This window comes from Balaenoptera ricei, chromosome 6 (assembly GCF_028023285.1).
Source record: "Balaenoptera ricei isolate mBalRic1 chromosome 6, mBalRic1.hap2, whole genome shotgun sequence".
NCBI lineage: Eukaryota > Metazoa > Chordata > Mammalia > Artiodactyla > Balaenopteridae > Balaenoptera > Balaenoptera ricei.
In genome coordinates this window covers 67,415,775-67,431,367 of record NC_082644.1, presented here as the reverse complement: position 1 = coordinate 67,431,367, position 15,593 = coordinate 67,415,775, and the positions used below count along the sequence as shown (strand labels likewise).

The 15,593-nt window shown below is 35.3% G+C and overlaps 1 protein-coding gene across 4 annotated transcripts in view; it reads left to right on the top strand.

Annotated features, from left to right (window-relative positions):
- JAK2 (Janus kinase 2) overlaps positions 1 to 15,593 on the top strand; it is a 162,221-nt gene that overhangs the window by 34,239 nt on the left and 112,389 nt on the right. Inside the window, exon 1 of one of the 4 annotated variants that reach the window (XM_059924784.1) lies at positions 10,202 to 10,265. The exons of the other annotated variants lie outside the window; for them this stretch is intronic. The gene's annotated coding sequence lies outside the window, so the exon portion shown is untranslated. Of the gene's footprint in view, positions 1 to 10,201; positions 10,266 to 15,593 lie in introns of those variants that run through there. 4 annotated transcript variants of the gene reach the window in all.

The following is a 15,593-nucleotide window of genomic DNA, read 5'->3' as shown; positions in this document are numbered from 1 at the left end:
GGTGACTTACCAAAGGACTTTAACAAAGAGAAAGCAAGTTTTCTTCTAGGAGTTTTGGAGTATATTTGCCTGTTACCAAAAGTCTAAGGCAATTACTGTTTGAAATTTTTCTTCCAGTTATTTATTTGCTCAAGTTAACTTAGAAACAGTAATTAGGAGTCTAGCATTTGGATCTTCAGAGGGTCCAATTTTAAAAGGGTAGGTTTTTGAAGAGGAAGAAAGAGAAAGATGGCATGGGGGTGGGGCTGAGCACAAGATGGCTGCTGGGGTGGAGTCTGAGACAATTGGGTGGTCTGGGAAGACACACAAGGTGGCTCCTGACACAAAGAAGTTGGAGGAGGGGAACACAAGGAGCATGAGGCTTCAGAAGCCATTTTGTTCTTTTTAATTTTTTTTTGGTTTCATCCAATTTAGAAATGCTGTCTTGCAAAGTCGAAATTTTAGAGTTTTGTGCACATTTGGATTTGTTTTGTTTAATTTTAGAATGACGGTCTTCCAATTTAATCTTAAGAAAAACAAGTTTGGGGAGATTGAATGTTCCCTATAGTGGCCATTGTAATTCCAATTACTTGTAGTTTGTTCAGATTACTTAGTTAAAAATGTGCATGTTGGGGGTCCATAATGTTTAAACATGAAATTGGCTGGAGTCCTCAGAGGGCTCTGCTCAGAGCATTTAGATAACCAGAATCCCATTTCCCTAATATGACCTGAGAACCCAAGAAGTTTGATAGAGTCCTAGCCAAGACTCCAAAAGGAATAAAATAAATTCTTGGATCCCAGTTACCTTGATCCCGCCTCCGCCCACCCCCCCCACAAAAAAAAGCCCTCGCTACTACACACTGCAGAAAGCAACTGAGTACTCACCAAAGTCAGAGCCTTGAACCAGAAAGGACCAAGCCTTTCCTGTTCCTGAGTAAAGTCAGAAAGCTCAAAATGCAAAAAGAGCAGAGCTTGGAATCTGAGAGGAGACTTAGCAAACTGAAGACTTGTAGCAGCTCACGGAAGCGATGAGCACAAGGGGCTTGGTGTTGGTACCTCACTTGATTCTGGGAGTCATCGTGTCTTGGGGTTCACCTTCTTTGGGTCCTACTTCTGACACCAAAAATGTCAGCTTTACTCATACAACATCCATTTATTTTACCAGCAAATGTTGGTTTATTTGGGAAGAGGAATTGCAGTTTGGGAAATGCAAGCTGTGGTGGCCCATGGGCAAATCCAGAGAACAAAGAAGGGGAACTTACTTTTATAAGGAAAAAGGGGAAGCTGGGAGGGACTGTGTTAACCAAAGAGTCCATTGACAGAAGCTGGGAATGCAAAATATGATTCTCATTGGTTGGGCTGCTACAGTCTGATTCGCTGGGCTTTCGTGGAGCAGAGAGAAGTTTTCTTCTTCCTGCTGGGTAGTAAAGTAGAGGCACCATTCTGTCAGAAATACAGGCATATGTCTTTTCCTGTTCGGAGCAATTGATGATGCATGGCAGGGCCTCTACAGGCCTGTCCCTACTCCAGTTTTAGCTGAGATTTCTTTAGTTAATTGCACACTTAATATAATAGTCTACGCCATTTCTAGCAAAAAGATTTTTAATGTTTTTATTCAAACAATGTGTGCAGCATAATGGATTAGATGATGTGAATGTAAGATAAAAACATTAAAAAACCTATCTCTTAAAAAAATTTCCTTCTAAATTTTCCTCGTATATGTAGAGTCCATTTTTCTTAGGCTGTGTGAGGAGGACATTCCATTCTTGACAAAAGAGAAATTCTCAAAATCTCTTTAATGAACACACAAAATACTTGGAATAAAAAGAAAGCATATCTTTATTCAGTTTAATGTAATTAAAATTAATGTAACTCAGTGTTTAAGTGAAAAATTGAGGAAGAACAAGTTCTAGACTAATTAGCCAATAGAGCTGAGACCATATCGCCTGCTTTTGTTCTCTTTAAATAACAGCCTAATTGTACACTATGGCACTGGTAGCTGATGCTGTTACTCTGAAACTTCCCTGGAAGTTTCACATATTATAAGCTGAGCTGGTAGATTGCTTCATTATTTCATTTAATTAACTAATTCCTTAGTCTTGAAAATAGGTCAGTTCAGCTAAACAGTTATGTCTCATTTTAGGAGGTGGTGATGCAGCTGGGCTCCCAAAGTTAGTCTCATACTGTGCAATAAATCAGATATTTAATAAGACATTTCTATTGAAACAAAAGAAAAACAATGGTTAATGATTAGAGCAGACTATAAATCCTGGTTCTGAAGGCAGTCATTTGGAAGATTGCTTGATGTCTGGCTGAAGTATCTTCAGATGGAGTAAGGGTAGACGGTGGCAATGTGATAGATTTTCCTAGTTTGCAGTTTGAATGTCTCTGGTGATCTTTCTGAGTGGTCATATAGCAACAGGCATGAAGATTGTCTATGAAGATTAAGCTGTTGTGGTGATTTCTCTGAAGTTTATATCAAGTTGTCCAAATTTAGTCTGTATGGCTTTGGATGCTTCTAAGTCAGAGGGTGGGAGAAAAAATCAGAAATGTTAATTTGGAGCGCTGTAGCCAAATACTGGAGGAACTGAGAATTCAGGATTTAGTCCAGTTTACAGGTAGAAAACAAAACCTCAAAGACAATTAACAGAACTAGAATCTAATATCCACAAGTGTGTAGTATAGTTTCTACTAAAACATAATTTTTTCTCTACAGTCACCCCCTCCCAATTCTATTAAAGATAACCATAGTTAAGACTAATTTTTTTTGCAAATTAAGTCTAGTTTCAATAAACTTCGCTTATTTACATAAGAGCAGCAAGAATAGCAGTCGACTATATAGGCTCTTTTAAGTCTGCTTTGCTGGAACTTTTCATAAAGAATGTGAGATTGAACTTTTAAATTCTCTCAAGGCTAAGAAGTTGAGCCAAGAATTTGCCATGAAACTTGGCTTGCAATACCTATAGATTTGGGTGACTTTCTGTCTTCTCAAGGTCCCCCAAGTATCCTGAGGTTCTTGTACCTGCCAGGAAGTGACTTTTTTACTCACCTGGTAAGGCTGCTGGGGATTGTGTAAGCAAGGTAGAAGGTTGATTTTTTTTCCCAGAGGGCTTTATTGACTCCATAAAGTCAACCATAGTTCCTTAAAGCTGTCTAGTCAAAACTTAGTCAATGCATATCTTTCTCAAATATGACCAAATATTATCAGTTAAAGCCTTGGTAACATGACCAATGTTTCTGATTGTATCCTGCTACAAAGAGAACAGATCCTTATTGAACTCATGCAGAGAACTATATTGCCATGAAAATAAGTATACTCACTGAGAGTTTCTAAATTCTGGAGGGATCAGGTAGGAAGAAAAAGGTAAGTGTGCCATCTTTGCTTAGGTGTATTTTATCAAATTGTTGTAGGCCAAAATAGTTTAGGAGAAAAGAAGAAGGTTTTCTTAAATCTGAGAAAAGAAAACATTAAAGAAAGAGCAATATTTTAAACAAAAAGTCATAAATATTATAATCATCCTCCTTAGTTTATTCAGTCCTATTTAATTTTTGTTGATCTTTTGTCAGCAGTTTCATGAAGCCACCATTGTCTCTGTTAGACTTATGGAAATTCTTACCCAGTTCAATGGTATGATTTTTTAAAAATATTTATTTATTTATTTATTTGGCTGCACCGGGTCTTAGTTGCGGCACACAGGATCTTAGTTGCATCACTTGGGATCCTTGTTGCTGCACACGGGATTCTTTTGTTGCGGCCTGTTTTGTTGCGGCATGCAGGATCTTTAGTTGCGGGATGTGGACCCTTTAGTTGTAGCATGTGAACTCTTAGTTGCAGCATGCATGTAGGATCTAGTTCCCTGACCAGGGATCGAACTCGGGCCCCCTGCATTGGGAGCGCTGAGTCTCAACTGCTGGACCACCAGGGAAGTCCCAATGGTATGATTTTAAAGTTACCAGAAACTTGTATTATAGAGTACTTGTCAGAATCCTTTATATGAATCTCTGTGAAGATGAAACACTTCTATAGGAACACTAAAAGTGTAAAAGAGTAAAATGATAACCATCTGTACGTTTTTAAAAAGACTTAAAAATGCCCATGGTTAAAGATTTGATGAGAGTGTATTATGCAATTGACAAGGAAATTTAGTCAATTTTGTGACATATGTTTTAAGATAGTAACTAGAATTACAAGTAATAACTATACGAGTACATATCAGATTTTTTTTAAATTTCATATAGTCCTTGAACACTTGTAGTAATAACATTTACACATACAATATAAGCTAAGAAGGTTTATCATCACTTACTTGATAATGTGTCCCATGTAATTTAATAACCAAATAAACTTAATTAGTTTAATATCTCCTTTTATAAGGAGAGAGAACAAATCTTTTGAGATGTTCCAGGGGACTCTCTGAAAAATCCCAAGTTTGTTCAAGGTCAAATAGACTATTTAGAATTTGAATTTTGGGAATTTTTCCAAAAATATCAAAAGGTTCTAAAACACTAGATTAAATAGGATCATAGGTCACTGTGAAATAATACTTAGTTATCCACCTAACTGCAGTGACAAAAGATTTCAAAGGCAAATACAGAAAGTTACATAGTTGTAAAAAGCTTAGCTCTTTTAATAGAGAAGACTCAGTTATTTTTTTAAAAGTAATCCAAGACCTGATAAGACAACATGAAGCACAGGAAATTATTTTGATAAAACTCAGAATCTTTGTTCCTATGCAGATTACTTAAAGGTAAAGAAAAACCTTTCTTTACCCTTTTTTTTTTTTTAAATTCAAGTATAGTTGATTTACAATATTGTGTTAGTTTCAGGTGTACAGCAAAGTGATTCAGTTTTATATATATTTTTTTCAGATTATTATCTAGTATAGGTTATTACAAGATATTGAACATAGTTTCCTGTGCTATACAGTGAATCCTTGTTGCTTATCTATTTTATGTATAGTAGTTTGTGTGTGTTAATCCCAAACTCCTAATTTATCCCTCACCTCCCTTTTCCTTTTGGTAGCCATAAATTTGTTTTCTATGTTTGTATGTTTCTGTTTTGTGTATAGGTTCTTTTGTAATTATTATTTAGATTCCACATATAAATGACATCTATGATATTTGTCTTTTTCTTTCTGACTTAACTTTACTTAGTATGATGTTCTCTAGGTCCATCCATATTGGTGCAAATGGCAATATTTCATTTTTTTAAAGGCTGAGTAATATTCCTCTGTGTGTGTGTGTATAATCTCACATCTTAAACCAGTTGTTGATGGGCACTTGAGTTGTGTTAACGTATTGGCTATTGTAAATAGTGCTGCTATGAACATTGTAGTGCATGTATTTTTTTGAATTAGTGTTTTCATTTTTTTCTGGGATATATACCCGGGAGTGGAATTGCTGGATCATATGGTAGTTCTATTTTTGGCTTTTTAAGGAACCTCCATACTCTTTTCCATAGTGGCTGCACCAATTTACATTCCCACCAACAAGCATATGAGAGTTGCCTTTTCTCCACATCCTCTCCAGTATTTGTTATTTATAGCCTTTTTGATGATAGCCATTCTGACAGGTGTGAGGTGATACCTCATTGTGGTTTTGATTTGCATTTCTCTCATAATTAGTGATGTTGAACATCTTTTCATGTGCTTATTGGCCATGTGTGTGTCTTCCATGGCGAAATGTCTATTTATGTCTTCTGCCTGCAGACCAATAGTCTAGGAAAACTTTGTTCTTTTAGAAAACCAAAACCTAGTTTTTCACCAGTATAATTTTGTTATTAAAATTCATTCATTTTTTAAACTCAGTTAAGTCCATTCCAATCTTAGTCAGCTTGAGCACACATAAAATTCCTTTTTCAATATTCCTTTTGCACACACCTTCTGCACCTTTCTGTATCCACTCAGCTTTTGTCCTGTCTTTTTTCTTTCTTATTCTGGAACAGTCATTTTACTTTAGTTCAAAATTGCTTTCTTTTTTCTTCTCCCTTACCAAAAATCCATCTTCATTCTTTATACTTTCTTTTATTGTAAACACACATTCTGTGTTTCATATTCAGTCATTTTCTCTTACCCTTAGTATTTCTAGTTGTTTTGTAAAAAAAAAAAACAAACAAAAAAAATCTCAGGTCTTTTACAGATCAATTTTGACAGGGGAAGTTCTATAGCAGTCTGTATTTTTTTTAAAGCCTAATTTTTTCCCTGAAAATTTAAACCTTATTAGTTCAAATATTATTTTCTCAATTTCAGAAGCTTACGAAGCTTATGTGCAAAAGAAATTATGCAAGGCAGTTGATGCCGAATAATTACAGATTTAGAGGATAGCATAATTGACTATGTGCTACATTAAATGAGTATAAACTCCTTCTACATAATATAATTAAAACGAGCCTTATGCTTTTTGGAAATTACAGTATGAGATTCACTCGTGTCTACAGGTTCATCCTGACATTGCTCTACTACACTGTGATATTATAGAACAGGCAGGGGCAACAGGATCCCCATATTATTGCTGAAGACAAACTCTCAGTTGAATAGGCAGAATAAACATTTGAAAGATGGGACAACAACTTCTAAACTGATGGCAGAGCTATGAATATCTGGGAAGCCACCATCAGAATTCCCAGTCTTGCAAATAGTTGTAAGAAATGGAGGAAGGCCTTTTAAGCAAAGATTGCTGCCTGATTGCACATCTGAAAAGACAAGGTGACAAAGTATGAGCCTATCAGAGAATGACAACAGCCTGGCCTTAAGGAGTTATCACTGTGTCTGTACCTAACAGGAAGGGTGATCTTGTCCTGGCCTTTCAGCTGGCTGCATAGACCCTTTTGTTGTTCAGTTTACTGTGGTATAAGAGCAGTGGCTTTCAAACACGTTGGGTCATTCCACAGTAAGAAATACACTGTATATTATGGCTCATCACACACCTACACATGCAAAACCATGTAAGTAACTGAAGTAAAAGTTTAATAAACTGACATGTATTTCCTATTTTAAGTATGTCATGCATGCACTCTATTTTACACTTTGTGTAACTATTCTATTTGTATATAGATAATAAGTGTTTATTTTACCTTTTACCTATCTACAAATTATAGATAAAATTGAAGATACATATTATCCATTTATCTATATAAAATATAGAGAACCTGTGCATTTTTTTCAAATAAATGTTAATCATAACTCACCCATATTCCATGACCACAGTTTGAAAAAGTTACATTAAAATTATAGAAGTTATAGTAAATCCTTCCACAGTAGGAGAGTGCACTCACGGGTGCTCCACTGCTTCTCACCTTCCAAAGACGGCACCTACTCTATTGCATACATTCTTTCAGCACCAATGCACACAGTCTGTGTAGAGTTAATTTATGCTTATTACTCTGTGTTCTGACATTTTCTCTTTGGTTCACTTTGTAGTCTTAGCTCTTCTTCCAACCTTTTAAACTATTTGTAATCTTTGCTTTCCAGTGAAAACTGGGAAGCAGACAATTGTGAACTATCCTCTATTAACATCCTGTAGTAGTTTAGATTAGCAAAATTATAAATTTCAAAATTTTTAGAAGTGTATTCTTTCTTATAATAAATTTTTTTCATTGTGGCCTAAAACATATTTATTAATGGACCCAAGTATCCTTTGCCTCTGCAAAAATTAGGAAGTCAAAACTAGACAAACTATGTTTAGCAATCGATGTCTCAGTATACCATCCTATCTGGAATATCCATTATTTAGTTAATTGGGTATAAACTCTTGTCTTATTTAAATTTATTTAAAACACTTGTTTATAACAATTATGCTTGGATTAGACATTAAATAGTTAACCATCAACTTAAGTTATTTTTCTTGACAAATTTTGAAGACATGCTTGTTTTTATTAAACCAATAAACTTTTTTTAAAAATTAATTTATTATTTATTTATTTATTTTTTGGCTGTGTTGGGTCTTCGTTGCTGCATGCGGGCTTTCTCTAGTTGTGGCGAGAGGGGGCTACTCCTTGTTGCGGTACGTGGGCTTCTCCTGTTGCGGAGAGTGGGCTCCAGTAGTTGTGGCATGCGGGCTCAGTAGTTGTGGCTCGCAGGCTCTAGCGTGCAGGCCCAGTAGTTGTGGCGCACGGGCTTAGTTGCTCTGCAGCATGTGGGATATTACCAGACCAGGGCTGGAACCCATGTCTTCCGAATTGGCAGGCGGATTCTCAACCACTGCGCCACGAGGGAAGCCCCTAAACCAGTAAACTTAAGCTAGCTTTTATTATCAAAGATTATCCCAGATCATATGAACATGAAAAACATTTGGGTTAGTTTCTGTATATCTGAGAGTATATTTGGTTTACATAAATGCTTCCTTTTCTCTAAGCCAATTACATAGAACTCTTTACCAATTAATTTTGGCAGTACCATCTGGAGGTAGAAAAATATATCTATAATGTACATACATAGATGAAATATACAGACTGACATAGAGATCTTAGAGCTTTATTCCAAAACTTTAGCCATGAATCAAGTGACTAAAACAAAACTCACTAATTTATACATAATTGTCTCTCTTGTGGAACAAGTTCAAGTTACCTGCTTTAAAGCTTTTTGTTAATATTTATGAAGAATACTTTTAAGATTTGTATTTGTTCTTGACAAGTGATCTTAAGGAGGCTGTGTTCCAGAGTTTGGGCAAGAGAACTCTTTTAGCAGTTTGTATTTTAAAAAGGCCTCTTTCTCTCTTGTAGTCTCAGGTGAGTTTGGGCATTGTTTTATACACCTTCTGGAATATTTACATTCCAAAAATATAGTAAGGTTTACATCTTTAAGGGACAGAGAAAGAATGCAAGTTTTCTCTTGGGAGTTTTGTAGTGTATTTGCCTCTTACCAGAACTCTAAGGTAATTACTATTTAAATTTTTACTTCTTAGTGCACAATATGACCTTAGTCCAATTCACTGTAGGGGAGAAATCCTCTAATATCATTCCTATCATGCCTTGAATATTAACCTCTAGCTGAGTCATTTCCTGGTCATTTGCATGTGGTCCTGGGAGAGTTTCTGGCCATCTCTTTCCTCCATGAGGGGTGGTACTTAGACCATTGCCCCATAGACCCAAATTGTCTTCCGGAGGGTCAGGGATAGAGAGCTGGGGACAAGAGGTGTGTAAGAGGGAGGAGAAGGGAGATTTATGTCAGATTGGATTTTTAATTTTGTTCTGAGTTTAATTTCTGTTCTTTTATCTTGTTAAAGGAGTACCTAAGGCTAGTCATTATACTTCTTTGTATCCACTTTTAACTTTGGTCTTTCCATAGGTGCCAATAAGATAGTTAAAATGAGAAAACTTAGAAGTTTTTCCAATTCAAAGTATCTACTGTCTGGGCGTTGACAAGTAGGATCTTCTTAATAGCAACTGAAACCATAAATAAGCATTTTTATGGCTTAACTATGGATGCAAGAGGTGTCCCCAAAGAGAGGGCAAGAGATGCAGCTCTCACATTATCCAGAAAGTTCATACCCCAAAGATAGTCTAAGAAAGCAACGTCCTTTGTTGCATAGGTGTAAGAATTATGTAGTGAAAACTGTATCTCTGGTTTCCCCAAGAATGTGAGACACCTCCGATTACAGACCTGCTAAACTGTAACACTAGGCGGGTGTTACTGGAATGGGACTTTTCCAGCACTAACAAAACAACAAAGGTTAGATGACAAAGGCGCCTTATGGACTGGGACCCCTTATGACAGATTACCCTGAGATCTCACACCGCTGGACAGAGTGCTGCTTGTGACTTCATGTCTCAGTACCCCAGTGTGTTTGATTGGTCACCTTGGTACACCCTGGCAAGTGTACCTTTCAGATGGTAGAGGTCAGAGAGAATATTTTCACTGGACACAAAGCCAAGCTCTCAGGATGTAGAACAAGGTGAAATGAAAAACCTCATCTGGTTTTTACATAGGGAACCCACAGCAGAGTTTGTCTAAACAAATACTGGTCTGATGAGAACTGAACTCACTAGTCTGTGAAATCTGGTTCAAACAGCAGGCTTATAGGGCTTATGCCTATGTTCTAGCCTGTGGATTTTCCTCCTTAGTACAAATGACACAACAGAGACAAATAAAATGGTGACCATCTCTGGGAGGAAAAGGATCAATAAAAACCAAAAGTACTCATATTAAATTTACCAGAGTTTCTATGCCAAAGAAACTTGTTACACAAATATTTTCTTCTGTTAATCTAAATTTAGAAAGAAGAAAAGGGCTGTCACCACTTTTGCTTTCACTGGAACCCTACAGACAGAGATCCAGAAGGCGGACATGGTAAGAATTCTTACCTGCTGCCAGCTCTTATCAGAGGTTCCAGGATTTCTCAGCTGCAGCAGTCCTGGAACAGGCAGTTTTCCAGCAAATGAAGATCCTACTGACTATGCCAAAACTGTTGAGGAAGGTAAAATTTCCCCTCTACTTCTCTTGGTTCTTTTGGCTGGTCTAATAATTAAATTGACTCAAGACAGATTAACAGGAGAAAAACAAATTTTATTTGATACATATGGAGGTCCCATAGATACAGGGCCTAAGAAGTGACCAAAGAAGGCTGTTGAAACACCCTTTTAGACAAAGGAACAATTATTTGTGAAGTTTTGGGACAACAAAGGGATTTGGGCTTGGGGTAGCAAATTAATGAAGTAACTGAGTTTATATAGCTTTCTCAGCCTTGAATTCCCTGTCTCTGGTGATAAGGATGCCTTCTATCCTCCTAGTGTACGGAGGATACCTTCACATGGGAGATTTATTTCCCACTTTCAAGAAACAAAGGTGGGTCAGAATGTTCTTCTTATACCAGCTGTTTCTTAAGTAACTTTAATTCAAACTAATCAGTATGCCAAAATGGCATTATTTTGGGGTGGCCTGCCCTGAACCCTATTATAGGTAAGAAGCAATCAAACACCCTCTTTTCTTACTCTTATATAAAGTTTCAGTTTCACATATTTCTTGATTTTTTTTTTCCCTTCACCTAAAAACACCTGTCAGTACCTAATGACCATTTACCAATAATTTATCAATTTTGATGCTTACTGCTGTACCTTAAGTGCTTTCTGTCTGAATTCTCTTCTTATTAAAATGTATCTTTTAATAGTTCTTTTAGTCAGAATATGTGTGTAGTTTAACATTCTGTCTTTATATCGCTTTGAAATGGCTGAAAATACCTTTTTTTCACTCTTGAAAAATAGTTTCCTTGATGGCTTTCCATGTCTCTTAACTATATTTGCATTTTTTTTGTCTTTATCATTGTTGCTTTCTGGTTGAATTTCTTAGTACTACCTTCCAACTTACTACTCCTCTCTTCATCTGTTTCTAGGTTATCATTATCCCACATACTCTGCTGAAATTATTTTCTTTTATAGTTCTTTGTTCTTTTCATGAATGTTAATCTTTCCCTTGTGTCTTTGATCATGACTAATAATTATTGTAAAGTTTCTATGAGACCATATCGTTCCTTTGATCTCAGGCACTGGTATTTATAGAGTTCCCAGTGTTATTCTAACTTGTAGCCAGGGTGAGAACCATTGTTTTAAATTATTTCAGTACGATGTATGGTGATTGTATCATTATTTTAAAGAAGAAGGAAGTCAAAGAGGAAATGTGGTGAACAATGTGATGAGATTAGACAAGGGACAAGAATTGGGACTAGTAATTCTTAAACTAGATTATAAATTAAATATTTAAGTATCTATAGTCAGTGAAAAGTTTAAAAAGGTATCTTTTGTAAGTTCTTACAGTGCTTTTTTTCTTGCAGATTATTTAATTCAAACTGGTTTTGTAAAGGAGAGTGTTAAGTTTGATCAGGTATTTTAGAAATACAATGGTGATAGTACTGAACATCTTAAAAATATCCTGTTTGGGATATTTTTAAGGATAATTAGAGACACTTTGTTTTTTTGTCTGAATAGAAATAAATTAAACTTTTACTGCATTTAGAGATCAGTATCTTTAAAAGATAGCTTTAGTAAATTTTACAGAGTTCTTTGCTTTAACACCTGCATGAGAGGTGAATTATAAAATACAAAATAAAATCTGGGACTTTATATTCTGAAATTTTCTTATTGAATAACCTGAAAACACTCTTCTTAAGAAATGCTAGATAAAATATAACAGACATCCTTTAAAAAAAACTTTTTAACTAGGGAGAATTTTAAACATAAAGAAGTAGAGATAATGTATAATGAACTCTAATACTTTTATCACTCAGCCTCAATAGTCCTTATAACCTGTGGTCAATTCGGTTCCATCTGTTTTCCCCACTACTGGGTTATTTTGAAGCACACTGTAGACATCATATTTTTTTTCATTAATATTTCCTTACATACCTATAAAATATAGGAACTTTTTTAAAAGTAAGAGAATCACAATTCCTTAATATCTATAGGTATTTAGCAAGTAATTAAATTTCTAATTGATATATCATAAATGTTTTTTCTTTTTTATAGTTTTTTTTAAAATACTAAGATCCAAATAGGTTCACAGCTGTGACTTTACAGTTTCTTTTAATCTATTGATATATGTTTCCTTCATCTCTTCTCTTTTTTGCTTTTTTAACTATGTTGGTTCTGGTTTCCTACAATACAGGTTTTGCTGATCATATCCTCATGGTGTAGTTTAATGTTTTCCTCTGTTCTCTGCATTTCCTGTAAATTGGTATTTTACAGGCTTGATTGAATTCAAAATTCTCATATACTGCCAGAAAATATTTTACGTATTCATGTCTTCTTACTATTTTTACTTCTTCAGCTGATTCCCCTTTAGTCCTTTTTATAGGGTCCTTCCAAATTCCTTATTCCCTTATAAATTGGGTTTTCTGTAGCATCAGTTTCCTTCTGCTTTTTTACCTTCATTGAATGTTGTCTTTCCTAAAGATATTGCATTACATCTACCCTAGGGTCTAGAGGAAGTATTTACATTGCTATTTCTATAACATCTACTACGCTAATACAAGAACAAAAAATCTTGTCCTTTGAGATGATTATGATGCAGCTTATATCATCCTCAGTCTACCCTGATGTTGTCTGCTACTCTTTCCTTGTCTACTCCCATGTCATTAATTGAGAATTTTTGGCATCTAACTTAGTTTTTCTTTAAACCACTTCTCCTAACATTATTTTAGTTCATTTCATTATCTGTTGAAGAACTCACCCAAGGACACCTTACAGTTTCTGTCTTTGACTCTGCAGTGTCATCCATACTTTATAACAGTAGTCCATCTCTGAAGTTGTAAACTGTTAATTATACCGCTCTGGTTATATCCTCCTGTTTTTAAGCTTGCTTTTTGCACACTGTGCTCTTGATCGTGTTCCTTTCTATCTATTCTAGGGCTAACACCTCGTTCCTTTGTTTGTTTTTCTCCACTTTCTTTGGTATTATCATTATTTTCCTCCTCTAGTAGCTCAAGAATATGTTTTAGCTTATTTTTATTTTCTCCTTTGATCTTTGACTATCAGCAGCTATCTATCCTTTTTCTTTTCTGCTCTTCACCCTTAAGAATAGCCTTGCCACCTTGATTTTCTTATTTCCTAATTACTCTCATTTTTTCCCCCTAGAAGTTTCATTTACATTGGTTTAAAAAGTCAGATCACACAGAAGAGCTAATAATCCACAACAATCCAGTTGCAATGAAAAGCTCTGTTCTTCCAACTTTAATCCTTTTCTCCAGAGGGAGACCATTTTGACTCTGTTAACTTCTGGTATTTCAATCTCTATGTTACCTGTACCACTGTGTTTCTCCTCTTTTCCTCAGATTACACATTTCACTATTTTATTTCTTATATTAGCTATCATTGTAACCTAGGGTAATATATTTGTAACTTTATTTCTTGTTCCAGCAACCATTGGCAATATTTGTTGATTTCTCAATTTCTAAGGTTAACGCTTCTCTCCCAAGCTTCTGTTTAGCTTCCCTCCTTGCTTTCACCTCTCAGCCTCTAAAAGTTGTAGTTTAAGTCTAACATTTATGTTCTGTTCAGTAACCATACTTAACACTTTAGTGCTTTGTAGGTAATTTTAAATTTGAAAAACAACAACAATGCTTATATTATATTGAGGATTTTTTGTTATAGAGCCTAGGAGTATGCTATAATTTTGTACCGTTTCTTGTAAAGGCTTCTACCGTAAAGTTTTCTCCCACTAGAATTGCCTTTTTTTCTTTCACTGTTTTCCTTTATCATGTCCTCTCTGGGTGTTTTGTTTTTGTTTTGAACTAAATCATAGCAAGCAGTCTAACACTCACTTTTTTCTGAAATCTTTCTTCTAGAGTCCCTCTGCTCCTGTTGGGTCTGAGTGTGCTTCAGGCTTGCTGCCCAGCTTTCATCATATAACTTAACTTTACTACTTTCCAGGATTGGATCTATTTTCTGGACCTGATATCATCTCTTTGGATTTACTCCTCTGGTTTGGTATATTATATCTTAAGAAAGTAACTTCTTAAATGCTGCTTTTGAGGTAAACTTTGAATCTTCGAATGTTTGGGAATGCCTGTATTCTTCTGGTAAGCATTCTAAGTTGAAAGCCTTGCTTGAGATGAGAAAACTCAAAATAATGAAACCAAATGAAAATAAAACACCATTCTTACCCTTCAGATCCTTTCCCTATAGGTAGTCTTTACTAACTTCTTAATTACCAAGTTCAGTGAATTTTTTCCCTTCTGTTTCTATCTTATTTAACCTCTTCATAATACTTGATAACTCTTCTCATAAAACTCTCTGCTCTTCTTTTCTTTTCTAAGAGAACCTTATTTTTATTAAAATACACAGAAAAATGCAGTAATCAATGAATTTTTACACAGTTAATTCTAGTTTTCCTCTTATTTCTGTCCATTTCTTTTCAAGTTCTTTGCTACATTCTTCTTTATGCCCTCCATCCCTGACATTTCTGGGTAGTCCTTAAATGTTGTGACCTCAAGGATTTGATCTATGACCTTCTTCTCTTCCTACCTTATACCTTATATCTGGGCATCATATATGTTTATGATTATATGTCTATGATTGAATTCATCATTCCTCCAAAACTATCCTTGTTTCCGTATATCCTATTCTGTGAATTGTAATACTGGATACCCAGCCTCTCAAATCCCAAATCAAGAAATCCTTCGTAACTACTCATATATCAAGCTGATTACTACAAATCTTCCTTTTAATTGTCTTGTAGGTGCTTCTGACTGCAAATATCTAAAATTCATCTTTCCTTTCAAGCTTACTCTTCTTCTGTGTCTTGGTGCTTCCTATATACCTACACAGTAAGAAATCTCAGATTCAGGATGGATTCCTCAGGGATCAAGGTATGCAGTGCACAGCCCAGTCATTTTCGCCATATATATTCTATTATAGTTTCTGAAATACTTTATGTATTGTTTCATATCCGAGACCTTTTTAAAACAATAGTTACTGAAAAGTAGATCCAAATTCTTATTCACTGATGATTTCTGTTGAAAACATGATGTTCCCATTACCATTGACAAGAAGCTCAAACTGGACTGTCTCTGCCCTTGTGCAATTTATGTTATGTAATTTTCTTGGCTCTCCCCATACTTGGATGTTTGGTTATAGTTTAGGTAGGTATTGCATTAGATATGATTGACCAAATGTGAACTGAAAAGTA